This window comes from Cajanus cajan, chromosome 1 (assembly GCF_000230855.2).
Source record: "Cajanus cajan strain Asha chromosome 1, NIPB_CcT2T_4, whole genome shotgun sequence".
Taxonomy (NCBI): domain Eukaryota; kingdom Viridiplantae; phylum Streptophyta; class Magnoliopsida; order Fabales; family Fabaceae; genus Cajanus; species Cajanus cajan.
Genome location: NC_138517.1, coordinates 72035441 through 72060220, shown reverse-complemented (window position 1 = coordinate 72060220; position 24780 = coordinate 72035441). Strand labels below are relative to the sequence as shown.

General features: G+C 39.3%; 1 long non-coding RNA gene across 1 annotated transcript; it reads left to right on the top strand.

The window, feature by feature from the left end:
* Window positions 1-12202: 12202 nt before the first annotated feature.
* Window positions 12203-13314, top strand: LOC145955794 (uncharacterized). The gene is made up of 2 exons (XR_014432575.1): window positions 12203-12785; window positions 12866-13314. It is a non-coding gene; the product is annotated as an uncharacterized LOC145955794 (long non-coding RNA).
* The last annotated feature ends 11466 nt before the right edge of the window (window positions 13315-24780 follow it).

Here is a 24780-nt window from a genome sequence, read left to right as displayed (position 1 = left end):
AGTGAGTTGCAACAGCGACTCAAAACTCATGGTAGAGCAGCTCAGCGGCACATACCAGGCCAAAGATGTTCTTCTATAGCGGTACTTTCACATGGCATCACATCAGATCTCGTCCTTTGACGAGTTCACTATACAGCATGTACCGCGAGAGCAAAATACCAGAGCTGACCTCCTATCAAAGCTCGCCAGTACCAAATGCCCTGGACAACATTGGACCATTATCCAAGAAACCTTGCATTCACCCAGCTTGGACGACAAGGTCGTCAATACCAGCGAAGCGAAGAACAAGGGTGGATGACAGGTATTTGGAACTACTTGAAGGCAGGAATTCTACCCGAGGATAAAGATGAAGCTTGGAAGATGAGGGGAAGGTCGGCTAAGTTCGTAATTTTCGGAGACGAACTGTTCAAGCGTGAAATCTCCACCCCTTTGCTCAAATGCTTGACTGCACCGCAAGCCGCTTATGTCATCGAGGAGATCCACCGAGGTATATGTGGAATGCATTCCGGAGTGCGCTCGATGGCAGCCAGGGTACTCTGGGCTGGGTACTACTAGCCTACCTTGAAGTCGGATTGCCAAGTCTACGTGCAAAAATGCAAAGAGTGCCAGCAGTTCGGCAACGCGCATCGATAGCCACCTGAAGCTCTCTACCAGATGATGTCCCCGTGTTCGCCCAGTGGGGAATGGACATCCTAGGACCGTTCCCCCCCGCGAAAGGTCAGCTCAAATTCCTCTTGGTGGCAATCGACTACTTCACCGAGTGGATCGAAGCGTGCCCACTCGCCAAGATCACCATTGAGAATATACGGAAGTTGACATGGAAGAGCATCATATGCAGGTTCAGAATTCTGCATTCCCTTGTCACCGATAACGACCGACAATTCATCGCGCAAAGCTTCGAAGACTTCCTTCGGGAACTTGGAATTAAGCACCTTCCGACCTCGGTGGAACATCCGCAAACTAATGGCCAACCTGAAGCTGCAAACAAAGTGGTGCTCCGAGAGCTCAAGAAGCGGCTAGGGAACGCCAAGGGACAATGAGATAACGAACTCCCCAGCATCCTCTAGGCGTACCATTGCACCCCCAGTCAACAACGCAGGAAATGCCTTACAGGCTGACTTATGGAACTGACGCCATGATCCTAGTGGAAGTCGGGGAGACGTCTCACCGACGTCAAGTCTTCAACAGCGAGCAAAATGCTCAAGAAATAACAGCTGACCTTGACTTGATTGACAAGCTCAGAGATGAAGCTCAGATTCATGAAGAATTCTGCAAACTCCGAGCTTCCAGAAGATACAATACGCGAGTGCGACCTCGCTCTTTCCGAGTTGGTGACCTGGTATGGCGACTATTAGGCGAAGCACGAAGAGACACATTAGACGACAAGCTTGCACCCACCTGGGGTGGCCCATTCCGAGTTGTAGAAGACTTGGAGAACGGGGTATACCGACTGGAAGAACTCAACGGAAAACCCATCCCGCGAACTTGGAATGCCACGCATCTCAAGTTTTATTTCAGTTAACTTTGTATGAATGAGCTGTACACTCTTTTCCCGACTTAGTCTTTTGTCCCAAAAAATAGAAAAATGAGTTTTGGCTGAGAGGGTTTTTAACGAGGCACACATAACATCAATAAAATAACTCATTCTTTTCCATTCATATCTTCTTAATTCCGCATCATTTCACCATAAGATACTTTATGCTAAACCGAGGTCGAGTTCGAACCTTGGTACGATTCATTTCACTTTAAACCAAGGTCGAGTTCGAACCTTGGCACGATTTATTTTACTTTACACCAAGGTCGAGTTCGAACCTTGGTACAATTTATTTCACTATAACCTGAGGTCGAGTTCGAACCTTCATAAGAGTTACTTTACACCGAGGTCGAATTCGAACCTTGGTACGATTTATTTCACTCTAACCTAAGGTCGAGTTCGAACCTTCGTAAGAGTTACTTTACACTAAACTGAGGTCGAGTTCGAACCTTAGTACGATTTGTTTCACTCTAACCCGAGATCAAGTACGAACCTCGGCAAACATTATTTTTATCTTACACAGAGGTCGAGTTCGAATCTTGGTCTGAATCACTCTATCTCACCAAGGGTCGAGTTCAAACCTCAATACGAATTACTTACATCAGGCCAAGTTTGAGCCCCGGAAAAGCACAAAAAACACAAGTGCATAAGCAGAAGGTCAAATAGAACCACCAAAAGCGCAAGGATAAAATCTCGAAAGAAAAAATATCATATACACAACAATGTTTGCAGAGTTCAACACCTGAATCCAAGGAAAAAAATCAAGCAGAACAAAATAAACTAAGCTATTACAAAAACCGGCCTAGGTAGAGGCATTTTCGCTCAAGCTGTCCTGGAGGTCGTCCTCTTTCACCAGTTTCCCGAAGCGCACCTCTTTCTCCACATGCATGACAGAGAGGTCGACCCTTGGCTCAAGTATCCTCGCCTGGCGAGCCGCCTTGAGGAATCCTCTCTTGTGTTCGAACAGGACAGCTCGCTCAGTTCCCTCGAGCTTCTTCTCCAGCTCCGCCTTCTCCGCATCCATCTTCGAGAGGTCCACCCTGAGTGCGGCAACCTCCTCTTATTTCCCGCCGAGAAGCACCTCGTCACAAAGACGCTTCTCAGCCTCCACCACGAGATCAGCCTTTAGGGAAGTTACCTCGTCTTCTAAGGCACGCACCCGGCCTCGGGAAGAGTTGGCGAGCTCTTACAGCAAACTCACTTGGGCAGTGTGAGTCTCATTAGACCTCAGAGCAATCTATAAGGACTTCTGAACCCTCTCCATCTCCCTCCTGGTGGCTTGGAGCTCGACCTCATTCTGCAGCTTCGCATCACCGAGGGCAGCCGCCAAAGCCCTGTTCTTCTCCTTCAAGGTCTTGGTCTCTTCCTCCAAGGGCTGGACTCGGCCCCTTAGCTTCGCCAGGTCCTCTTGCTGCTTAGCCCATTTACGCTTCCAATAGTCCATGATGGCCATTGTCCTTTGCAGGAATACCTCAGCAGAATCAAGGCCCTCTACTGGCCCGACCGACTCGATCATAGCCTGATCAGCCGTGCTCAACGAGTCCTTGGAGAAGAATTTCTCCGAGGTCACCCCCGCACTCCACAGAGAATCCAAATCCTTCGAAGCGCTCACATAGTCCAGCCGCACTCGGGAGCGATCTTTTCCATAAAGATGGGCAAGGAATTGGCTTCTGGGGGGCCCCTTCGAAGAACTGGACGGTGGTGCCGAGGTCGCGGGAGTGCGTGTCGGGACCTCAGAATTCGGTCCCTTCCCATAGGCCGCAACAGAAGTAGAGGCAGGCCCCCCTGCTCAGCAACGTAGGCACCCGCCCTTAGTACCCCCGAACTCGAAGCCACCGGGACCTCGGCAGCATGCCTCACCTACAAAAAATACAAATTTCCCCCTAAGTTAGCAAGCAAGAAAATAGCAGTATAGAATAAAAACTACAAAGAAAGGCACCAACCTCGGTGGCCTGGGCAACCTGCTCGGCAGCCTGGGCGATCTCCTCGCGACCACCTGAGGAGCTCCCTCGGGTGGAGAACCCCCAGTTAGGTCGACCACATCAGCATCGGCAACCTTGGAGGTCACCTCCTCAGCATCTCGAGGGGCAGAGGTCCCCCTGACCTCTTTTTCTCCCCTCTTTCTTTTTCTTCGGGTCTCCAGGGGGGCCACCTCCTCCTCTAGAGGCTCAGGGACCTCAATCTCGGCGATGTTGTAGCGCGATTTCAACTCGCGCCACTTATTTTTTCCCATTATACCTGCAAGTACAACAATCAAATATGTCAGTAAAAGCAAAAATTCCCAAGCCCTTAACAGCCAAAAAGACAAGATACTCACTCTCTAGGCCCTCTCCTTGTACACCGAGTTAGCAAGCGAAAAAATGCTCTCAACTGAAGGTTGCCCGACCCGTGAAACCTGGCTGGAGCTTGCCGCCAATAAAGAGGGAACCTCGGCAGCCCGCTGAAGTAAAATACCCCATCTTCCAGCGGGTTCACATCCACGAGCCGAACCCAGAAAAACTCTTGCTTGAAATTTTTGTAAGACTAGGAGTAAAGAGAAAATAATCCCCCAGCCTTACTGCCGTTCAAAGAAGCCCAACCATAAGTGTAACGTAGAAAAAGAAATATGGCTGATTTAGTAGCCTAGAACGGGCTGTTCGCAATCTGGAATGGGCCGTTCCAAGCTATTAAATTAAACTGAAATTTGTAGTGGAGAACGGGCCGTTCTGGTTGGAGAACGGGCTGTTCTGGATGGAGAACGAGCCGTTCTGATTTCAGAACAGACCGTTCTGCAAGTGATTTTTGTGTGTGTTGAGGGAATTCAGAATGGGCCGTTCCGGTATCGGTACAGGCCGTTCTGGCCATTTCGAAAAGTCTATAAATAGGGGTTGGGGGCCTTCAGGAGAGTGTGAGTTTTTAGAGAGAAGTTTTAGAGAGAAGGTCTCTAGGTCTGTGAGCTCCTTTCTCTCCCAAATTTCTCTATATGATTCCTTTTCTCCTCTAGACCACTAATGCCTTCTGTCTTTTCTTGAAATTCAGATTAGAAAGCTTACTTTGGGAGGATTGAAGTTCCGGGTTGAGCTTTGGAAGGGAATTCTATTTCGTCACATTTGTTGGCTATTTTGAGCCGATCTTCAGGTAAGGGAAGCTAGAATGTTTGTTATTAAGTTGCATGTGAGTTTAGAAACTCAATTGATGCATGAAAGTTGAGGATCCATGGCTGGATCGGAGAATTTGCTCATTTTTCGGGGTCTTGGAAAAAATGGAGTTTTTGGTGAATTTGAGGTGCATGTTGATTTTGAGTTTGTTCTATGTTATATGGAGCCTATGCATTGTGTTTTGTGTTTGCATGTGGCTAGATGTGTTGGTTTGGATGAGAGTTTTGAAACTCTCTGTCTAGGATTTAGGCTGGGCGCAGGTTGAGCGCACTGGGCATGAAAGAGCTTAGGGCTCTCGAGTTGGATGTTGGGCTAGGCATGATTTGGCAGCGTCAGGCGTGGAGACTTTTAAGAGTCTCTGTCTCAAGGACACCGAGCGTGAGTTGAACGCGCCAGGTGTGGATGAGTTTTAGGACTCTCAGGTTGGGATTAGGTTGGGCGAGCTCAGGTTGCGCCGACCGTGAATATGTTTATAAATAATTGATGCTTATGCATGTTTAAAGTTGAAGATTTGGATCATGTATGTATGATATATGATGTATGATTGTGATGATACGTATGAATGTTTGAATATGATATGACATGTGTATATGTTCATATGGTATGTTTATTGATCATAATGGTGGTAGACCATGTATGATGTGTGATGCATTATTGCATGTGATGTTTTATGGAATGAGTATGTTTATTGATCATGATGGTGGGTAGACCATGTATGATGTATGATGCATTATTGCATGTGATGTCTTATGACATGTGTATGATTGTTGATCATTATGGTGGGCAGACCATATATGATGTATGATGCATGATTGCATGTGATACCTTATGGCATGAGTCTAGCCTAGGACTTGAGGAGAGGAAAATATTTTCAAACTGGAAGAGCTCACATAGAGTCTCTTGAGAGTTGTGCTTGGATAGACCACTGATATATGAGAGTGGTGCTCAGGGAGGCCACTGGATTTGGGAGAGTGGTGCTCGGATAGGCCACTGCGTTGGGTGAGTCTCCTCTAAGTCCTTAGCTAGTGTTGGAGCGGGGTATGAGGTCGAGGGTTATTCCCTTAACCAAGTACTCGAGAAGGTGCGTGGATCCTTGCGGATAGTCGGTGGGCGAACTCCACAATTGACTTGGTTATGCATGCCAAGGTCGTGGTAAGCCCGTACCCAGCTGTGCTATACCTGACGGTGGATCTGGACTTCCAATTGTGTAAGTGACATCATCTGAGTTAACCCGAGTGAGGATTATATATCCTGTTTAGCTGTGACCGAGCGGGCGCATTGGGCGTGAAAACGGTTGGGGTGGTTTCGGTAGGATGTAATGTCACTTATATAGCTCTATTGTTACGGAGATCTCCTAGGTGTATGCGTGACGATGCATTAGATGATTGATATGCATTGATATCTGTCATGAGATGCATTTATTGCATGATTATTAATATGATGAAGTGTGGTGTTTGACTTCATGATTGGTGGATTGTATCTTATGCATGAGTAGTATTGGATAGAGTGTATGGTGTGACTCTATGAATATGATTGATAGTTGGACAATTATGTAGTATAGATTATTGTTCTATACTTGTATGATTGATTTGTGAATTCTAGCTTACCCTTCTGTTTCCATGTGGTGGAATTGCGATGATCATACTTGGTATGGGAGCAGGTCAGGACTAGCTTGGAGTTGAGGTGACCACTGCGAGACAGGGAGTTTGATCCTCGTGTTAGGGTTACCATTTTAGGTAACAATTTTTGTCTGTGCTTGACCAGCACTAAGGAATATTTTGGGATGACTGTACATATATGGTGCTTTATTTTGTATACAGAAACTTAATTATTTTGATCTTTATATTTATGCTTGTATGTATGTGTTATCCAGTTTAATATTCTCTGCGATTCCACTAAGTGTAGAGACCATGACGGGTCGTTACAATAAGGGGGTACACCCAGCTTCAGTTGGTAAAAATGAAGAAAGACAGGGAGAGATACCTCTATCCCTAAGGTCGAGCATAGAACTTGAAAGGCCCTCAAAAAACCCCAACTATTGGGGTGCAATTGGCAAGGAGCCGAGTTGATAAAATTTAAAAAATCACACTCAAGTTGGGTAAAGGGAAGGCATACGCCTAAATCCCTGAAGAAGCACTGGTACATATAGAAGAAAGGAGGGTCAGAGGGACCCCCCATATAGACGGGCTCACCAGGCTGGCACGGTTCCAGCCGGATAAGCTTGGAAAGAGAGGATTCACAGATCCTATGCGATTTCCACATCGCATTGATCTCCATAAACGACCTGAAGATGCTATGAAATTCCCCCACGTCACTCCTAACCCAGTCGTAGCCAGGAATGCCTGGGAGGGGTCCTTAGGCTGGCTTTCCCCTCTCTTCTTTTCGGCGGCGACCGTCCCGGCAGCCACCGCCTTGCCGCGCGCCTTACCCTTGCCTTTGGCAGGCGCAGAGGGGGCGGCATCCTTGTTACCAGCCATCAAGAAAATCAAAAGATTTGAAAAGAAGGAGAAAAGATTTCAGAAGAGATCGAAGTACCTGGTACTCCTTTGATAAACGAAAAGACAGAAACGAGAGGAGGAAAACTCGGTTGCCGGAGAGGGCGACGGAGGAAAACGGAGATGGAAGAAGCAGGAAGACAAAGAAAATCGGCATGCTCAAGAAGCCAGAGGGGAAAGAGAATGCAAAGAGTAAAGTGAAAGGAGAAGAGGCGCGAGAGTGAGAAAAGGGGTTCCACAAAATCCAAACGGCCACAACACGTGTCAGCCAAGGGACAAAACTGGCGACGCATTTAATGAGCCCCATTATGACAAGCACGACCATCATTTCTTAACCGTCACTCCCCATTAACACGCCGCCTGCACGTTTTCAAGAACGATGCAACGGTTACGACACATGGCATCTTGCCAGACAGGCGTACGCGAAAGGTCACGGCCCCTTGGAGAGCTCGGTCTTAACTCCTCGACCCACGACTTTCGGAGCTCGGGGGGCTAGTGTACTATCCGTACCGCTATGCCGAGCTCGAGCTCGGCATCACAGTGTAGGACGACCTCGGACACGCGCTGGGAGACCTCGGCCAAGACGAGGTCCACTATCTAAATAGGTCATAACTGATCTCAGGCCCAAGGCCCAACAAAACCCTAATTCACACAAAGGTATGTGCATTACTTATACGAGACTCATACACCCACAAACACTAACTTTAGCATCGGAGTCTCTTTTGCAGGTACCACCCCCATCTTGGAGCAACCAGCGTACCCGTGAAGGAGGCTCGTCGATCTTACCCAACAGATCGTCCCCTACGATCGATCTCCGGTAAGAACAATAACCAAAAAGAAAAATATTAATTAGTACACCAAGCATTGCATAAACTTAACAATTATACACTACACCGTCTAGTTGTAAGAAGATCATGAAAACATCAAACACTTCAGAAATTACATAAACTTAGTACACCAAGCATTGCATAAACTTAACAATTGAAACAAAACAAGATCAAATTGAAGAGACAGTGACAAAATCATGATATAGGCAGTGGCTCATGCAAGGTTCCAAATCAAATAAATTACATGTTCCAAATATTTGGACTATTTCCATAATCCTTAGCTATAAACCAACACTACGACTCCATTTTTTTGTCTATTTTGTTTTACTCTGCCAACCTTCACCAAATCCTACATGACATAACTAATCAGCAAAACTACAAGCACATGATAATCAATTATAGCAAGTCCCCTTATGGTACAAATCGAACTTCAAAGACAAATAGAAAAAAAAAATCCATAATTTTTTTTATTTCCTTTCCATACCCGAAGCTGCCAAAGCTAGCATTAGCAACCATCTTCCATAGTATCCACAACCATGTTTTATTTAATAAGACAACAAAAACACAAACACGCCACTTAGTTATGGCATTCAAACTCCAGAATATTCAATAATAACAATTCAATAGAAAGATCAATAAAATAGGAAAAAGTGTAAATGCAGAAGTAAAATATCAAATCACCTGCAACTGTTCACGAATAGTAGGAACATATGAATAGAAATGCAATCTTTGTCCCAACATGCAGACAAATAGATTTTGTGACCTGGTTATGAAGCAGAGGAAATTTTTTATCAGTGAAGTGAGATTAAAAGAAAAAAGAAAAGAAATAGTTTGTAGAATGAAGGAGCAAGAAGAAAAAGGGGGAAAATGGTAAATGAGAATAAATAGGGAAAAGCATGAAAAGCGGGTACACCCCCATTCCCATTCCCATTCCGTTTTATTTATTCATCAAGCACCGCCAGAGAGGATGAAGCGTCCAGCGAACGGTGAAGGTGAGGGTGAAATGAAGAAGGCGAAGAGAGGATGAACAAACCTTATGTTCGAGATGCTGAAGCACATGGATGCGCAGACGCTGGGGATGGCGGGTTCGTGAGGCTTTTCGTGAACTAAAAATTGTTTTTTTTTATTTATTTTAAATTGATTTTATAAGTTTTTTTTTAATTTCATAAAAGAATTAAGGCACATATAATTAAATAAATAAAAAATTATTGAACGTTCTGGCGGTTTAAAACTACCAGAAAGTGCCAACACTGTAACGATTACCATTCCTGCGGTTTAAAATTGCCAGAAAGTATCAATAATTTGTAGCATTTGTCATCCTTTCCACAAATGTAATATTTTTTTGCGGTTTATGGAAACCGCAAAAAAAAAACTGCCAATAATAACTTATTTTTTTTAGTGATAATGAGAAAATAATTCCATTAATTATGCAGGAATCAAACTGATTTTTTTATAACTTTTCATTAATTCTCTTTTTCCAAACGAACAAATTACCATTATATAAGGTCAACCATGAAAGCTTGTCCATCATACTAGCAAACTACTAGAGAAAGATATTATACAAAAAAAAAAGCAATTGCAGAGAACATGCACTAGTGCAAAAAAGGGTATTTACGTCACCCAATTTACGTCGCAAACCACAAACACCGACGTTGTAAAAATGCGGTGGCAGTTTCGTAAATAAGTGGAGTCTAATTTACGTCGGACCCCTCGTAGACCGACGTAAATTAGGTAATTTACGTCGGACCCCTCGTAGACCGACGTAAATTAGGTAATTTACGTCGGGCCCCTCTACTCTGACGTAAATTTAGGTCGATCCCACCCTAGTCTGACGTAAATTTACGTCGGACCCCCCCAAGGCCGACGTAAATTTACGTCGCAGCAGCATAGTCCGACGTAATAGTTCCACTATATTCACCCACCTTGCCATTTTCCATTCCCGCGCTCACCGTTTATACGAAATCCTCTGAATTTCTAAGTCGCCCACTTCGTTTATTGCTACATTCAACGTATCCAAGTCTCTAAGTGTCTGCACGTTGGTCGTTTGAGGTTAGTTTGTTGTCCACGTAATTTTTTTGTTTTTTTTTTGCTATTTGTTCCTCTGGAACGGCCCGTTCTCCTTGCAGAATGGGTCGTTCTGCTTAAATTACTGGCTTCATAAATTGTTGATCTGGAACAGCCCGTTCTGATTTCGGTACGGGCTGTTCCAGATGCATTAAATTGTTATTATGTTTTTTACTTTATTTGTCTATTCAGTTAATTCATTGTTTTAATAATGAGAGTTTAATTTTTTCAGGATTATGGAGGATTCTGGGTCTAGCAGTGGAAGGAGGGAAGGTAGATCTGTCACCCGATTGTCTGAGTTGACAGCTGGACGCATTGCCAAGGAGAGGACACCAGTTGAGGTGGATCCTCGTTCTGGCAAGGCATCAGGCCCAAATGCTGCCAAGTTTAAGAGCTATTTGGGAGTCCTAACTCGACGACATGTTTCTATTATCATTCCATCATGAGATGACGTTCAGGAGGTTGACAAGAACCTCATGTGGCAGGATATTCAGGTATATACTTTCACATCCCTTGAATATTATATAACTTAAATACATTATTTATTAATTGTTGTTATTTTCATAGCAAAATTTTGACATTCCCAATACTGAGGTCATGAGGAGGAAGATGTTATCTGCCCTGGCCACCAGGTGGAGAGACTTCAAGACTTTCTTGACACGGGAGTATGTATTTGGAGAGCAACAAAATGAGACTCCCTGTCTAAAGTACCAGATCATTGATGAGGAGTGGATGCAATTTCGTGCCACTCGATTGGACCCTTCGTGGCAGGTTAGTTATTGATAACACTTACATTGACACAAATAATTAAGGTATATTTTAATTAATCTTATTTTCTTTTTTTGTATTATTGCAGGCTAAAAGAATAGTTGCCCAAGAACGACAGGCCAAGAATGATGCACCCTATCTATTGTCAAGAGGGGGATATGAAAGAAAAAAAAAGGAAATGAAGAAGGCTAGGGCAGAGGCAGCAGGGGTTGAGTCTGCTGACCGTGTGGAGTCACCTCCCCGCCATGAGATGTGGATAGCAGCCCGGACAAAATCAGATGGGCAAATGACTTCTGAGTCTGCAAGGGTCGTTGTGGATAAAATAGTAAGTAAAAATATACAAACTAACACTCTTCATTTCAACTCATTTAATTCATAAGTGTAGTTTAGGGTATACTTATTGTTAATATGTTGTAGGAGGGTTTAGTTGAGCAGAGCACCCAGGGCTCATTTTGTTTCCGATGGTCGGAATGATATCCTCACAACGGCCATAGGAAGGCCAGAGCACGGAGGCCGTGTGCGTGGTGTTGGTGGTTCTTGGAGCCACCGAGATTTCTTTGGTGCCCGATCATCGAGGAGCACTGTTGACTCTTGCAGTCAAGAGGTTATGCAAAGATTGGAGCAGAGATTGGAGAGTCAGTTTGAAGAGAGATTGAAGAATATTCAAAAACAGTTTGAACAGAAGTTTGAACTTTTGGCTCGTTCTTAGCAACAGACTGCAGTTGCTCATGATGGTGTTCGAGTCAGCACTAAAGGGAGTTGTGCTGCTCCAAATCCCTCACCGGATCAGACTCACACTGATGTACCAAACCAGTGTGAGTTATATGTTGAGGATGACCCCCCACGGTTAGTGGCAATTGGCCGAGTATTTGAGGGTGGCTCAACCATCCATGGTGTCCCTCTACAGCCAGACTGGACACGGGTTGTGGTTGACCAAGTTCAAGATGTTGCTGCTCTAGTGCCTTTGCCCAATACAGAGGTTCAACTAGTGGGGTAGGCAACCGGCACATTCTTAGCTTGGCCAAAACGTTTGGTCATGCCGCTTTCAGCACAGGCAAAGGTAATTATATTATTGCTCTTTTATATTCTTATAATTCTATTATTGTTTAACTAATTTTCATTATTTCTTTAGGATTTTATCAATCGTGGAAAGGAGGTCATCAGAGAACCTCATGTTGATGATGCTCATATTGCAGAAGCTGAGGGTGATCCCATATCTAAGCTTCTAATCATATTACCACTATTAAAGAAGAAGCCAATTCAATTGCAGTGGGACATTAGAGTTTTTGGAGTTGATAGCTCTGATGTTCCACTACACATATCTTTGCCTGATGCATTAGAGATTGTTGGGGGAAACTCCATGTTAAATATATCTATCATACAGCTGTGGGCCATGTAAGTCATATTTTCTTTTATGAGTCTAAATTTACAATAATTACATTTAAATTATAATAATTATTTGTGTTAGGTACATGGACAAATTGAGTGTGGAGCAAGGACAAGCAGAAGTATATGGATTTATTGAGCCTCAATCAATCCAAAAATCAGGAAACACTCAGGTCCAGATCCAGCAATATATGCAAACATGGATGAGTGACTCAAGAAGAGATATATACATGGCTCCATACATTGACGGGTTAGTTTTTTAATTGGTTTTTTAATCATGGTAATTTTATAACTAATTTGTTTGTCATACAATGTAGGTCCCATTGGCAGTTAATGGTAATCATTCCTAAGGAATACACCGTGGTGTGGTTTTGTTCACTACATCGAAAACCAAGCCACGAAATTAAATGTCAATTACAAGGGTAACTAAATTTTTTCATTATGTTTTAAAACTGTAATTATATATATTGGCTAACATTTGTTTTTATTTCAATTAATTAGAATCGTGTCTGGAGCTAATATTTTAAGTGGAAGAGCCAGATCATCAAAGTCATTGCATTTCATATACCCTAAGGTTAGCAAATTAATTCATACAGTCAATAATATTTAAATTTATTGACTTTGGAAATAATAGTTATTTGTTTCTCATTTTAGTGTAATAAGCAACAAGACTCGTTTGAATGTGGCTATTACATCATGTATTGGATGAGAGCCATAGTTTCTGCGGGTATTATTGATTCTTGGGCGTAGGTAATTCATATCAAAATTTATTTAACTATATTTACCTTTAGGATAATTAACATTGCATATTAATGACACTTAAATTAATGTTTCAGGTCTTTCAAGATCCATCTTCATTGCCCGAAGATGAGTTGCTCAAGATAAGAGAACAATGGACAACTTTTTTTCTAAGTTTAGTTAGTTAGATATTATGTTTATAGTTTGATAGTTAGTTAGTTTAGTTAGTTAGATAGCATTGACAAACATATGTTTTATAGCTTTTTTAGGATAATAGGATTTACATTGTCATAATTTATGTTTTTTAAGATTTATATATTATTTTCTTTTTGTCATTCAATTTTGAAATATAATTTGAATTTCTATTCTGGACTTCCTGGTTTAGATTTGGTATTTTGGACTATATTTATATGCAGGTGTTGGGTATATCAAAAATTTATAAACGTTTTAAAAAAAAACTGCCACAATTTACGTCGAACATGGCGTTGTCCGACGTAAATTTACGTCGGGCCTTGCAATGGCCGACGTAAATTTACGTCGAACCACGCCATGTCCGACGTAAAATTGTGGCATGTTTTTTGTCCCTTTTTACGTCGGTCTATGAGAATCCCCGACGTAAATTTACGTCGCCTTTCATAGGCGAAGTAAATTTACGTCTCCCGTATTAACGTCGGAACCTTTTCCGACGTAAAAGGCTCAAAATAGGCGACGTAAAAGACCCTTTGTGTACTAGTGATGGCCAAGTGTTTTTCCTGATCATATGTTCTTCTCCTCATTTTATTCACATTGGGTAATTTTGCAACACATATTCATATTCTAGGATAGTGCTTGTGCTTATGTAGAAGAAGCTTGTTAATTATTATTTACATAATAATATTGTTGATATTATAATTACTTTATAAGTTCTAATCCTTTATGCATATATATTGAATGATGGTTTTTGTGACATAGGAACTGTGATGGCTAGAGAGGTTAGTGATGGCAAAGGAGGTAAAGGATTATGTGAGACAGCATTGCCCTATATAGGATGCGTTCTCAATCGATGCATTGCTGATTGTAAAGCCAAGTATCCACGCAAAAATCCTACTGGATTTTGTGTTGACTTTGGTCAGCCCAATAGTATATGTCACTAGGGATGGCAATGAGCCCCATATCTGTGCGGGTATCCATTAAGCGGGTATCCATGAATTTCTTGAATACCTACGGATATCCACGGATATTTATAAAATTTTTAAGAAATTAAAAAAATTATTTTTAAGTTTATATTTTAATGTCATTGAAATATTAAAAATAAAAATTCAATGTTAATTTTGAACTTTTTTTTAACATTAATTTTGTTGAAATAATAATAAAAATTCAAAGATAATCAATAACTTAAAATACATCAATCTCACAAATAAGTTAAAGTCTCATCACAAAGTTACAATAATTCAATCTCATAATTGCAAATGAAAGTAAATAACTTAAAATACATAAATCTTATTGGTTCAATCAAAGTTAGAAAATTAATCAAATTACATCCAACATAATTCTATAACATGCTTAACATATGTCGGTAACTTCATCAACCTCACTTTTGTAAGAAAATAAGATGAGAGAGTGTAGTTTTAGGGTTATGTGGTACAAGGATAATTAGGATATTTAAGAAATAATATTAAACGGGTACCCGCGGGTATGGATATCATCATACCCGCCCCCGCCCCATTTATAAATGGGTAAAAAATTATTCGTCCCCATTATCAGCAAGTACCCAATTAGCCTATCCATTTATTATCCGTAGCGGGTTTTATCCACAGATACCCGCGGGTGCGAGTATTTTTGTCATCCCTATATGTCACTGTCAGTACCGTTGTTAGACAATCTTTTGAGGATATATATGTATTTATTTGAGGATGATGATTTCAAATATAATAAAACTTGAGTTATTGTTAACTTATATTTATAGTTTCTGTTCTTTTTCTTCCTTTTTTATCATATTAGTTAGCTTGTTTATTTATTTTTCTTTCTATCTCTTTCTTTCAATTATCCCAAAAATAAGAAAATATTAAATAATTCTAAAGCACTGTAAGATTGTATAACACATTATGTCAAGATTAATTAAAATCGTGGTTATCTTATACTATATAATAATTTATCCATATATATATATATATATATATATATATATATATATATATATATATATATTGTGTGTCTTATGAAAATCATAGAAAGGAAAAAGAGAAAAGAGAAAGTGTATAGAAGACCAGTTGGTGTTAAAGTCTCGCATGTATCATTTTTATTGTAAAAATCTGATAAAGGATAAATAATTCAAAGTCGTATTTAATTTTTATAAAATATAATCAATTGTTTTAATGGCTATTAAACTCACGCTGGCGCAAAACTTTTGACTTCTGCCAATGGTTGTTGGGAAAAGAAAATTAGGTTGTCATTATTCAAATAATAATCTTACTAATTAATGACAATTAATTGAGTAAAAAAAATAGAAATAAAAATTCTTGGACAAAGAAAGAAATTTTGTACTTAAAAATATCCATTGAATTAACACATAATGATGTGAAGTAACACCTCAATGAATTAAAAATGAAATCCTTCTAGAAAAAACACTAAGGGGAGTGTATTGGATTAGGATTTTAAAGGACTTTTTTAGTTATAAAAAATCCTGCGGATTTTAAAAGACTTTGCAGGATTTTCATGACTTTTAAGATTTTGCAGGATTCTATAAGACTTAAAATCAGGATTTTAATGGATTTTGCAAGACTTTTAAATCAGGATTTTAATGGATTCTGTGGGATTTTGTGGATTTTGTAGATTTTTTGTGGAGTTTTGACATTTGATAAGATTTTAAAAAAAAATTCATACATTCAAATTTAAAAAGAGTCAAAGACAAAAATAATAAAAAAAACAATAATGTCTAGATAAATAATAATAATAATAATAATAATAATAATTGTCCATAATATCCTATCCTCTTTTTATAGCATCTACTATCAATTGTAACAATTCATCGGAATCCTCCTTATTCCAAGCTTCATATATTTTTTTTCTCTTTTCCTTTTCCTTTATTATTTCCTTGTAAATCTCCCATTTGAATTACTAAAACAATATATGTTGAAAACTAGTTATATAAATAATTATGGATAAGAGACAAAATCAATAAAATTATATTATTATTTTTAGAAGCACACCAATCATACAAGATCAAATATATCTTGGTTATCCCAATGGATCAAATACCTCAGCCATTATAAAAAAAACATGCAAAAACAGAAATATAGAAACATAAGATAATTTTTTATATAAAAAAAATCAGTATATTTGATACTGGGAAAATATTTAGATATATAGTTTTTTTTTATATAAACAAAAGTATTTAGATATAGAGAATATATATATATATATATATATATATATATATATATAATTTTAGTTATATATTATATGATAATTTTTAACGATATTTATAAATGTAAATTATTCTAACAAATATTTTAACAATATTTTCTTTTTTTTAAAAAAATAAGCTAATGAAGGCATAAATCCTAAACCCTAAAAAATTAGATACTACAATGTCTTATGTTAATTTTCTTTTTTTAAAATATAAAAAAAATCCTAATTTTACAATATAAAAATAAAAAGAAAAATACATAGTAAAAAAAATAAAATAATTGTTGAGTCATAAAATGAGGAAGGATAAGAGTAACAAATTAAGGGAAGGAGAGAGATCGCAATTTTTATGCTGAGAGAGTTCTTCTCCCAATTAAGATCCATTTTCATCTCATTCTACTCACAGAAACCCTAACAAATTCATCTTATATATATATATATATATATATTGTAGAGATTATGATATCAATTTCATCTTTCACCTTTTTCTTTTCTTGACGTGTGTTATAAAAAAAATTATCACTTGAAAGTTAAAATTTCAATCGTTTTTTTGTGTTATATAAAGGAACAAATTCAACTACATAGAATAAAATAAAGCAAGTCAATTAAAGAGAACTAACAAAAAAATATAACAAGTCAATGACACTATCATTTACATATCAGAGTTTCACAAAATAGGGGAATGAGATGAGAACAATACTACAATATTATATATGAGCAATGAATAATAGTGTAGTATTATTAGTAGAGAAAAAAATGGAGAAGACAGGAGCATAGAAAAAATATGAAAAATTCACTTGAAAATTCTTGAAAATTCTTGAAACACTTGAAAAGTCACTTCAAACAATCCTTCAAAATCCGATGGGTTTGGATGGGATTGTTTTATGAATCTGGTATTTATAGATAACACTAGAAAGTCCTTCAAAATCTCTCTCATACAACAATCCTTTAAAATCTTTATATTTTTGAATACCAATGGATTGTTTTTAAGTTGTAAAAAATCTCAAATGAATACTAGTGGATTTTAATGGACTCTTTAAAAAATCTTGAAAATCCAGATTGAATACCACTGGATTGTTTTTAAGTGACATAAAATCCTGATTGAATACCAATGGACTTTTTTACTCAAAAAAAGTCTTTTAAAATCCTACGAAATCCTAAACCAATACACCCCCCTAATTCAAGTCGCATAAAATGAAATCTACTTAGCAATTAACCATTCCAAAAATTTTAAAAAAATTATAGCACCACTTTCTTTTTCTTAAGTTATAATTGTACGGCCATTTGTTTTTCTTGAGACTTAAGGTTAGTTTTTTACTAATATTTTATTTGAATATTTTTCCTATAAAAGATAACATACTTGATGATGTTTTCGTATGAATTTTGTATAGCCAAGTCAATCAAAGAAAATGAATTAGTGGTGCATCAATTGAGTGATTTAAAAAAAAAAAAAAAAAAAAAAAACCTCTTCCTCCCTTCCCTCTTTCGATTCCATTGTTTGTGAGTGAATGATATTGTTATCCTACTATTAACAATTGGCATCGGAGTTTGAAAATCTGTGGTAGTGTGAGTGAAAAGAAAATATTTTGAGTGTGTGAAGAATAAGGTTTTCACTTTGTCAAAAGAAAAACAGAGTTGATTATATTTTTTTTTAGAGAGATATGGCCATCGGTTAATATTTTATTTGGTCTATTCCCAAACTAGATGAAGGATAAAGATTGGAAGACTTACAAGGGGATACCAGGGATGACACAAGAGGTAATAATAATCTGAGTGGTTGAGTGGAAAAAAGGGTTCTATACAGGGCATTAAATGATTGGTAGAAAACAAATGAGAGTGAATTCGGGATTCACTGTTTTGCTATGCAATGTTGGGGAGCTACTAAGATTTTGTTTGGTTAGTTCGTAATTTGGTTAGTTAATCTAAATTACCCCTAACCAATACCTTGTAAATATGGGATTATGGCACCCCTAGTGCCACAATATAATTTTATTTGGCCGTTTCAAAAAAAAAATGCTACCAACCAACGAGTAAATTAATTATCTAATATGGATAAATCTAACTTAGTCCAATATATATAATAATATTAGACACTTTTAAGTTTTAGCAAGAGTTTTGCCTCATAGTATTATATATATATATATATATAGATAGGTATCGATACGTAATTTTTTTTTTCTCTTGTTTACTTAAATATTAAGCATGTGTTATTGTGTTTGGTCAATTTTTTTTTAAACTTAATTTCTCATTGAGTCTTCACAAATATTTATATCTTATGATTGAGGATGGGTTTGGGTATCGAACGGATCAAAGATCTTCCTTTGTGTGATATCATTTTGGAATCGGATAGCCTCTCAAGTCACGTATACAAATTTTTTAATGGAAGATAAGATCGTCGTCCTAGATTCTCTCATCAGCGTGTTTTGACTAATGTACCTGTCTGAAGGATAAACTAGTAATCTTCTCGTACTCTGAAAGTCGAACGAGAGCTCCGATCGAATATTCCGGTAAGAGGGGTGGTACCTGCAAAAGGCACTCCAACGCTCAAGTTAGGACATGCACAGATATCGATGGTAATTAATGAACAGTGACGTTACCTCATGACGAGCTATTTATACTGACATTTATGGGCCCTGATCCCCGTGGGCCTTGCAACATGCTTACCGTATTAGGTAATACGTCCTAATCGATGGCTTCCTCCTTCCATGGTTGTTGTAGAATATGAAAGGGAAGGCCTTGCCCTTGATCTTAGGCTCACCAAAGGTAGACAAAGGGTGACTTAGGATGGGAAAAAGGATGATAGGCGAGTAAGGAGAGAAGGGTGGCGGAAGTGATTATGGGATGGTGTTTGGTGCTCACAAGGTTGGCTCACTCCAAAAGTGAATGGAGGCCACTCTAGGGTTCCCACTCTCCAAGGGTGGAGATAGGAGAAGGTTAGCCAAAGTTAACCTAGTGACTAAGGAGAGGATTTGAGGCACAAAAGGCTCACTCAAATTCTATATAATCCAAAGTATTTACAAGTGGTGGGGTGTTGGGTATTTATAGAAGGGGAGGCATCTAGGGTTGCATTTGGGACATGCATGGCCGAAATTCATAAGGCAAATGCACTCCAAATGACATGCCAAATGAACCCTAGATGCTACTTGGTGACCAAGTTTGGAATCTATGGGTCTAGATTGGCTACATCAAGGTGCATGATATGATCATGCAACCTTTACCCTCCACTTGGGCCTAAGCCTTTCTATCACCAAAAATAGATCCAAAACTCACCAAAAATAGGCGTCACCTCCTAATGTGATACCCTAGCCCGAATTAGAAACCTAATCTCCTAAAGCACCCCATAATACAAGGGTAAAATGGGAAATACAAAGAAATAAATACTATGACTAAAATACCCCAAAATACAAGGGTAAAAAAGGAAAATATAATAAATCCTAAATTAAAGAGGCTTAGGAGAGCACTAATACTCTATGATCATGAGGAGAGTGTCCCTTGGTGTGTGAACTCCCTCCTCCTCTTCAACTCTCCTAGCCATGGACCTAGTGATGGGGCCCACATGTGTCTTCAAGGATGGTCCTCCATCATCCCTTCCTTCTTGAGAAGCATCTGTCCTCAGATTAGATTCTTCATCCAAATCCTCAGCTCCTAAAAATGGTGTGAGATCACAAACATTAAAAGATGAGCTAGTGCCATAATCAGAAGGAAGGTCTAATTTATATGCATTGTCGTTTATTTTGTGAAGGACTTGGAATGGTCCATCTCCCCTAGGGTTGAGTTTTGACATCCTTTGAGTAGGAAATCTATCCTTCCTCAAATGAAGCCAAACCCAATCCCCGACTTCAAAAGTAAGTTTCTTTCTTCCTTTGTTGTTATATTTGGCATATTTTTGAGTTTGTTGTTCAATTTGACTCTTGATCTTTTCATGGTATTTTTTGATGAAATCTGCCCGAGATACTCCTTCTTTGTGAAACAAGGAAGGGGTATTAGGGAGGGGTAAAAGATCAAGAGGAGTGATTGGGTTAAAGCCATAGACAACTTCAAAGGGGGAAAGATTAGTAGTCTTATGGACTACTCTATTGTATGCAAATTCTAAATGGGGGAGACAATCATCCCAAGTTTTCTTATTTCCTTTGAGGAGTACCCTCAACAAAGTGGATAGGGATCTATTTACTACTTCGGTTTGGCCATCGGTTTGAGGATGACAAGTAGTAGAATAGAGGAGCTTAGTTCCTAGTTTTTCCCATAAAACTTTCCAAAAATGACTAAGGAACTTAGCATCCCTATCGGACACAATTGTTTTGGGTAGACCATGCAAACGGACCACTTCCCTAAAGAAAAGTTTAGCTATATAGCTAGCATCATCCACTTTGTGGCATGGTATAAAATGAGCCATTTTGCTAAAACGGTCCACTACCACAAAGATGGAGTTAAATCCCCTTTGAGTCCTTGGAAGCCCAAGCACAAAGTCCATGCTAATATCTACCCAAGGGGAGCTAGCTATAGGAAGGGGGGTATAGAGTCCATGAGGCATTACTCTTGATTTAGCTTTCAAACAAGTAATGCATTTGGAGCAATGCCTTTGGACATCTATTCTCATGTGGGGCCAATAAAATTTAGCTTTCAAGAAACTTAGGGTTTTATCAACCCCAAAATGGCCCATGAGACCGCCTTCATGACTCTCTTTGACCAAAAGTTTTCTAATGGATCCTTGGGGTATGCAAAGTTTGCCCATTCTAAAAAGATACCCCTCAAGAAGATAGAATCCATCAAAAGGCTTTTGGAGACATTTGGCATAAGTGGCTTGGAAGTCTAAATCAAGCTCATACAATTCCTTTACATCATCAAAGACAAGTATTTGTGTTCCTAAGGTGGAGAGCAAGGTGTGCCTCCTTGAAAGAGCATCGGCTACCACATTGCTCTTTCCCTTCTTATATTTGATGATGTAGGGGAATTGTTCAAGATATTCCACCCACTTTGCATGCCTTTTATTCAACTTCCCTTGCCCTCTAAGATACTTGAGTGACTCATGGTCGGTGTGAATAACAAATTCTTTAGTCACCAAGTAGTGCTCCCAAACTTGGAGAGCTCTTAGGAGGGCATAGAGTTCCTTGTCATAGGTGGGATAATTCAACGTGGCCCCATGAAATTTTTCACTAAAGTAAGCAATGGGGTGACCTCCTTGAAGTAACACAACACCTATGCCCAAACCGGATGCATCACATTCTAGCTCAAAGGTTTGATCAAAATTTGGTAGAGCTAGAATGGGTGCATTGGTGAGTTTCTCTTTTAGGTTTTTAAATGCTTTTTCTTGGGCTTCACCCCAAAGGAAGGGCACATCCTTCTTAACAAGCTCGTTAAGAGGGGATGCAAGTGTGGAGAAGTCTTTTACAAACCTTCTATAGAAGCTAGCTAAACCATGAAAACTTCTAACTTCTCCAACACTTTTTGGGGTGGGTCATTCTTGGATAGCCTTTATTTTCTCGGAGTCAACTTGTACTCCCTCTTTGCCAACAATGAAGCCCAAAAATTTAACTTGTTCTTGACAAAAAGTGCACTTTTCAAGGTTGGCATAAAGGTGGTTGACTCTAAGAATTATTAGGACTTGCCTTAGATGTCCAAGATGTTCATCTAAGGTCTTACTATACACAAGGATGTCATTGTCGCCACCCGCCGAAACGGACATTGGCATTCGCGACGATGGTTGGACTCTTTTTAAGTTTTGAAAAAATGATGGATTGTTAGAACGACTTATTCTCAAACTGAGACCTCATCGAACTAACAATTTTATTGAATGATTCACCAATCCATGTTAATCCCAAGCGGGACCCTCCATGGATTAGTGGTTTTCGCAAAAAGAAGGGTTCTTGGAGTCGCCACCAATGTTTTACTCAAAACATTGGAAAAAGATATAAGGCAATTGATTTTCGTAAATCAACTTCGGCCATTACAACCAGAGTTGGGTAAGGAAGTCGGTTACGTGTGAGGAAGGTGTTAGCACCCCACAACGCCCCTTTTGGGTTCCCTATGACGAATTATTTCATAAATAATAGTATAAAGTTACTAAATTACCCCTTTTTATTAGAAACGATTATAGATAAAATATTTACATGATGAAAGCTCTAAACATGTAATGCAACAATCAAAAATTAATAAAAGCAGTAAAAGAAAGGATTTAGAAAGAAACCTCCGAAGCGGGCTTTTATATATATATGAACAACGTTAGGAGGCTTTTTGGCGCTCCTTCCCACTACACGTCCACTCGCTCCTTTCCCTTAAAGACAAAATTTTTACTATGGAAATCAAAGAGATTTCCCTTCGACTTGTTCGAATCTCAAGCTAATGGCTCGTGACTCAAGAACTTCGTCGGATCGACTCCCGGAGAGATATCTAGGGCAGAGAAGAGCTCAAAAACCCAAGAATACTCAGCAGGAGGGTTGAGGAATCCGTAAAAAGTGTGGAAGGACGTGCCAATGACGTCCTATTTATAGGATTGAGGCGCAATACGGCCTGGGGGGTCAATACGGCCCGTACTGGGTTTTTGAACTACAGTACGGCCGTATTGAATTTGGTACGGCCGGACTGAAGTTTTTTGAACTACAGTACGGCCTATTGAATTTGGTACGGCCGTACTGAAGTTCAAAAACTTCAGTACGGCCGTATTGAGTTCACTACGCCCGTATTGCAGTTCAAATGGCTCAGTACGGCCGTACTGAACCTCTGGGAGGGCGTATTGAACTCCAATCCTCGCACACCCTTATTCTAAGCTACTCTAAGACTTCTAGACCTACAAAGAATCATCCTAGGGTCTTCCAGGAGTCCTTCCGGCTGACTTTCCTTCGGTCTTCGAGAGTCTTTGAGTCTTATTTCCGACCCGGACAATTTTAGGGGTCTACAGTCATCAAAGTAGACAACCACAAATTTTCCTATGCAATCCCTAAGAATATGATTCATTAGGCGCATGAAAGTACTAGGGGAATTAGTGAGACCAAAAGGCATCACTAACCACTCATATAAACCAAACTTGGTCTTAAAAGCGGTTTTCCATTCATCACCTTCTTTGATTCGAATTTGGTGATAACCACTTTTAAGGTCAATTTTGGAAAAGATGATGGCCCCATGTAATTCATCTAACATATCATCTAGCCTAGGATTGGGTGCCTATATTTTATTGTTATGTTATTGATGGCTCTACAATCAGTGCACATCCTCCATTTGCCATCTTTCTTAGGCACCAAGAGAACGGGGACGGCACAAGGGCTAAGGCTCTTTTGAACCCAACCCTTCTTCAACAAGTCATCAACTTGAGCTTATATCTCTTTGGTTTCTTGTGGGTTAGTCCTATAGGCGGGCCTATTAGGAAGACTAGAACCCGATATGAGGTCTATTTGATGTTCTATTCCTCTTAACGGTGGAAGTCCACTTGGAACTTCTTGAGGAAATAGATCATCAAACTCCTTTAAAAGTTTTTGAACCTTATGAGGTAGAGACTCAAGCTCATGACTAGTGGCAGCAAGTGTCTCTTTGAAATAAAGAAGGTACAAAGGTTGTTCAATCAAAAGTGTGTTTTTGATATCATTTTTAAGGGATAAAACACTTTTATGAACAACTTCTTTAGAGGGGACACTTGCCTCTAAACTTGGTACCTCCTCTTCCCCTTCTTTATTTTTAAGGGAAAGGTCTTTTTTTTTCTTTCTTTGGTTTTCTACTTTTTTTTTCTTCTCCCTCTCTTTTGTCCTTCATTTTAAGTTGGTCCTCATACACTTGGGAGGGTGATAGAGGACACAACACAATCCTTTTACCTAAGTGATGAAAACTTATTTTGTTGGTTAGGCCATCATGAATAGTTTTTTGGTCAAATTGCCAAGGCCTTCCAAGTAAAATATGACTAACATCCAATGGCACTATATCACATAAAACTTCATCTTGGTATTTGCCAATGGAGATAGGTATATTTACTTGGTGATTAACTACAATACCTCCCTCTTCGTTGATCCATTGTAATTTGTAAGGTTTTGGGTGACGTATAGTAGTTAAGGCTAGCTTATCCACTAATCTAGTGCTACAACAATTGCAACTAGATCCACTATCCACAATGAGAGAACAAGTGTTTTCTAAAACTTTGCACCTTGTATGAAACAAGTTCTCTCTTTGGGATTGGTCTAGGTTACTAGATTGGTTTCCAAGAAGCCTTCTAACCATTAACAAGTCTCCTTCACAAGGGTAAATTTCTTCCTCGGACTCTAAGTTTTCTTCTTCATCACTTGAAGAAGAAGAAGAAGTTTCATCAAGGCTACTATAGTGGTCTTGGCCCTTTAAAATCATGATTTTCTTTGTTGGGCATTGAGAGGCAATGTGCCCTCGACCAAGGCACTTAAAGCACTTGATGTCACTTGTCTTAGTGTCTTTGGAAGATGTCTTTTGAGAGGTTTCTTTTTCTTTTTCTT